The following is a 5,273-nucleotide window of genomic DNA, read 5'->3' as shown; positions in this document are numbered from 1 at the left end:
ATAGCCAGCACCTGCATCTCTTTCCCGGAGGACTCCTTCGTCACTGGGCAGTGTAAGCCAGAAGAGCTCCGGGAGCAGTTCTCAACAATAACAGGAGTTGGTGTCTAAAACCCGCAGCTCCCTCATTCCTTGGGTGGGATAACTCTGAGGTGTGACTTGCTGTCTTCCAGAGTTCCCCAGTGAGATTAATTTCAATCTCCCATCATGGTAACTAGCCTGGTAACATACCCTTTATCGACAGGCTTCCTTCCCTGTTTCACTTTCCCTCTTCCCTATAGATATTTCATGATCTCCCAAACAAACTACTTTTGCTCACATCTTTATCCCAGTAGCTGAATCTGGGGTGACTCAAACTAAGACATTCAGTAATCTGGGGATGTTGTGTGTGTGGTCCCAACATATTAACCAGAAATATAGGATTATCCATGACCTGCTACTTCCTGGGCATGTTGGATAATGGCTTATATAACATTATGTAAAATAATTACAATTATAAGAACTTATGCATTGTCCCCAGAGGTCTAGTTGCTTTAGCCAAATTATAATGTGCTTGCCTTCTTCTGGAGCAGTCCCTCAACTTCCCCTTCAGGAACATTTTTCTCCCACCCTCTGTCCTCAGCTCTAGTGAGAGGCTTATAACTCATGTTGGCCAGTGAGAGTGCCACATCTTCCTGGCCACTGTGGTTGGCTCTAGGTTTGGCATATAACCCAACCCAGACCAATGAGAGGCAACCCCAGGATTTTTGCTGGAGTTTTAAGGAAAGAGGTGGTCTCTTTCCACAGGTTGCTAAAGCAGTGGGATGCAGGCTGGGAGCCACAGGAGTTAGCTCATGGAGAGGGGCCTGCCCAGGACCCATGTGATCCTCAAGGAAGGCAGAGCTGGGAGATGGAGGGAGAATAGAGCCTGGTAATGGTGTTTCACCCTACGTCATGCCTGTACTTTTCATCACATGAGTTGTTTTTCTGTTACTTGCAGTTGAACCAGTCCTGACCAAGCTGCTGAACTGGGAAGAGGGTTTCCCTGGGGGAGTACAGGGCTCCCTTCTCAGAAATGGCTTTCTTAATGGAGGTGTGGGCTACTCTTGGGTGTGGTTACTGAGAAGAAAACTCCTGGCCCTGGTGCCAGGCCTACAAAAGATTAAACTCTATGAACTGGGAAACTTGCCTTTGGTGGCTTTTCCTAGAAGAGAGGTATATAAGAGTTTTCACAAAAAGGTGGGGTACAGGGGCCATGTGAAATGCTGAGTAGTAGGTGTCAAGGCCGCACTGCTCCTGCAGCCTCACCCATGGAGCACAGTGCCAGGTGGTCCTCCCCGGCCCCTGTGGGGCCTTACAGACAGGCTCTGCAGCATTCGGGTGGTAGCCTCTCCACTGAGATTGTGTTGCTGCCCTAAATGGGCATCCCCTATACCCCGTGGTGGTTTAGCCAGAGAACTTAGCCATCTCCTAGCTGGCTATTAAGAAGGGAAGGGCTGTGAGGGGCATGTGGCCACAGCCAAGAAGAGCAGGTGAAATAGGATCACCTGGTACTGGTTGTCACTGAGGCCACAGACAGGGCAGGACAGAACAGATGCAGATGGAGGCAAGGGGGGCTATAGGGGAATGAGATTTACCAGAGGCTGGGGCCAGGATGGACAGCTGAGAACACTCCAGGGACTGGGTAAAGGGGACAGATGAAGCAGATCACTTTGACTTGGCCAGTTGATGTGACTGCACCAAAAGTGCTATGTTGAAATGTAAAATCACTGCTTTTAATTAATCGGTGATGTTCCCATCACGATCCCTAGCAGATTATGGGGTAAGGCTCAGGCCTAGGGTCTGATGTTATCTGATTTGATCATTACTTGGTAAAAGTAATTACTTGGCTATAAGTTTAATGGTTTGGTTTGTAGGCTGAGTTAAATGTCCCTGTGTAAAAACAAGGTCCATCAAAATGTCATTGACAATTCACTTCTTATCATATCTCAACAGTAAGTGTGGGGAGGGTGGGCCCTTACTTAGTGAGACTGAAGAGGGCTGAGTGTGTCCTCCTTGGCTACGCAAAGTATGGACTGTGCACTCACATCAGTACCACCTGTTACCCCAGACCTGCATTTTAACAAGATTCTCCAGTGGCTTGTGGCACAGAGAAGTGTGAGAAGCACAGAAATAATGGATCCATTGTAATATCTTACCAGATCACAGTGGCACCCTGTTCCCTCACCAGCAGAATGGGGTAGGGCTGGCAGCCATACTGGATACCATGACCCCAGCTCCTTACCACATTCACTTAGATTAAGGCTGGTCATCTGACCTAAGATTTGCCAATCAGAGCCCTTCTCTGGGGATTTGTAATAGGACTGGTATGTGTGTATGTGTGTGTGTGTGTGTGTGTGAGAGAGAGAGAGAGAGAGAGAGAGAGACAGAGAGAGAGAGAGAGAGAGAGACAGGGGGCAGGGATACAACTTCTCCTTGGGTAAGTGGATGTATAATAGGTGTACTTTCACCAGCTGCAGTGCCCTGAGCAAAGGGAGCCAGTTGGTAGAGAAGACAAGCAGATGTGTTTGACAATGCATAGCTTGGCTGTACACTGAGAAGCAGGCAGAATGCTTTCCAGAATGATCCGCCTGAGGATGGTGAGGCAGGGACATTCATCCATGGGATCCTCCAGGGCACTGCCCACCCCCAGTGTGCTTCTACTGTGTCTTCTCTTGACGGAAACAGGTTCCATAGCTTAGAGGAAGCCCTTGGTAGAAAAGCAGAGAGCACAGGCTGCACCTTGATGTGGGGCCTCAGTCATTGTCTGGAAGCATCCACCACAGCTGTGTGAATTCGGAGAGGGCTGAGGCAAAGTCCTATGTGACCCAGAAAGTACCCGTCACAGTCAGGACATACTGACAGTCACATCTCCATCCCCTCTGTGCCTAAGTAACCCAGATGTGGGAACGTAGTAGATGCCCCCAAATTGGAATGGCTGAAATTATCACCTCAAGTGGCAAGAGCAAATGATCTTCCAGCGAAACTTCCCTTTTAGTCTTTACCAATGGCATAAATTGGGAAATTGAGAACATATATATATATATATATTTTTTTTTGGCGATACACGGGCCTCTCACTGTTGTGGCCTCTCCCGTTGCGGAGCACAGGCTCCGGACGCGCAGGCTCAGTGGCCATGGCTCACAGGCCCAGCCGCTCTGCGGCATGTGGGATCTTCCCGAACCGGGGCACGAACCCGTGTCCCCTGCATCAGCAGGCGGACTCTCAACCACTGCGCCACCAGGGAAGCCCGAGAACTTATTTATATTAACAAGCAAGGACAAAAATCTCTGAGTTTTCTCCCCAGTTTTATGGACTTCTTTCTACGATTTCTATTTTGTAGAAAATGCACACTGTAGCATGCCAAACACCGTGCAGCTCTTTAATAAATAAAAACCAACTGCTGAAATATTTCCTGCCTGATAGATCATTTTCTTAGTCCCTATCTTATAAAATTTAGGAGGGAAGTGGCAAATTTCTCATTTATTTGACTGATTTTAGTTTTCTACAAAGGCAACAAATACATCCTTTGGACCTGGATCCGCCTATTCATTTGCAAAATTTCCACGTGGCTCATGTTTCTGTTTTCCCAGGTGAGTCTTTGTGCACAGACTGGCTGGCTCTGGCAAAGCTAAGAGCAGAAGAGCTGATGTTTCTTCAGTCTTATTTGACTGGAGTTTTCCTTGTTATTTTTGATCTGTGGTGTGCCTGGCTTCCGCCACATCTGTCTCCCTCATTATAGGTGCCTTCTGACTCATGCGGTGCAGCACTGTCTCTCCCAGGCACCGCCTGCTTGGAATGGCTCCGAACGGGTCCCACTCCCTGTGCCTGACTCAACCCTGCACCTGCTGCCTGTCACAGCCCTGTCCAGACCCATGCTCGTGAGTGGGCTCTGAGACCCCCACATGGCTGCCTTTTGCTCAGACACCCTGAGACTCACTGGTTCTTGTTTCCATATCTCAACACATCTTGGAAAGGGATGTAATAAGGCGTCTACTTCTGGTGACAGCCATTTGTGAAAAAGCACTGAGTTTTGCCCAAATGACAGCAGCTCTGGTGGTAGGGGAAATCCATCTGTGCCTAGTCTAATAGGACTCTCCAAGCACTGGGGAGAGGGAGGGAGGCCTCATAAGTCTCAGCTCAAATGCCACTTCAATTCAATTCCACTAACATTTGATGAGTCCTTGCTATCCCTCCCCGACTCCTCCTCGCAATTAATTATTCCTCCCTCGGGGCCCCTTTCTACCCCATTTCTGTGCTTATCATGGTCCAACTTAAATTCCAGTTAACTGTGGATGTGTTATCCCTCCTGCTGGACCACCAGCTCCTTTATGGGGTGGGGGTGAATCCTTCCGTATTCATCTCTTTCTGCTATATGGGGCAGTTTACAGAATAATAATCAATGTGTTTGTTGAACGAATACAAGTAGCTAATGTCCAGGCCCTGCAGACCTTGTGGGTCCCTGGCCCCCAGGACACCCCACATCCCTAAACTCCCCTTCCTCTGAGTCCTGTTTGCCACCTCTCCCCTGCTTAGGCCAAACAGATCCATTTTTGCCGGTGGCAGGTGTAGTAGATCACCTACCCCAGGTGTGCCTCAGGCTCCCTGCCTCAGCTATCTGCTCCACCCTCAGCCACCAAGGAGCCAGGTGTGAGAAAAATTACATTCCTGCAGAGCCTCTCCATAGAGTTAACGTTCTTCTGAAAACCACTGGGAAGTTACACCTTCATAACTGAATCTTCCTTTGTGTGTGTGTGTGTGTGTGTGTGTGTGTGTGTGTGTGTGTGTGTGAAATTGTCTTTTCTTTAATTAAAAATATTTTATTGCTTTTATCTTATTATAGAAGTAATAAATGTTCATCACAGAAAAGTTGAACCTCACAGTCAGGCATTAAATTATCCATCATCCCACCCACCGTGGAGACATAAACGTTTAACTCCTTGATGTATAACCTTCCAAACCTAATATTTGCAGTGTGCTTCACTTTCTCTGTGTAATAAAGTTGGGGTTCAAATCCTATTTTAAACATGCTACAGAAGCTTGCTACTTAAAGGAATTCTAAAGTGATTCCTTTGGGGATGTGAATAATTCCTCTGGGATTTATTTGTGCTACTGGATCAGGCAAAATCTGGAAGTCATAAACTGTTTATGGTTGGGGGGTTTTGTGTCTAATAATTTTTGAAAATTTCTGTCTCTATCTCTGCCTCCATATCCACCCATCCATCCATCCATCCATCCATCCATCCATCCATCCATCC

The sequence above is a fragment of the Neophocaena asiaeorientalis genome, unplaced genomic scaffold, assembly GCF_003031525.2.
Source record: "Neophocaena asiaeorientalis asiaeorientalis breed wild unplaced genomic scaffold, Neophocaena_asiaeorientalis_V1.1 scaffold280, whole genome shotgun sequence".
NCBI lineage: Eukaryota > Metazoa > Chordata > Mammalia > Artiodactyla > Phocoenidae > Neophocaena > Neophocaena asiaeorientalis.
The sequence above is the reverse complement of the archived record's forward strand: the minus strand, read 5'-3'. Positions refer to the sequence as shown.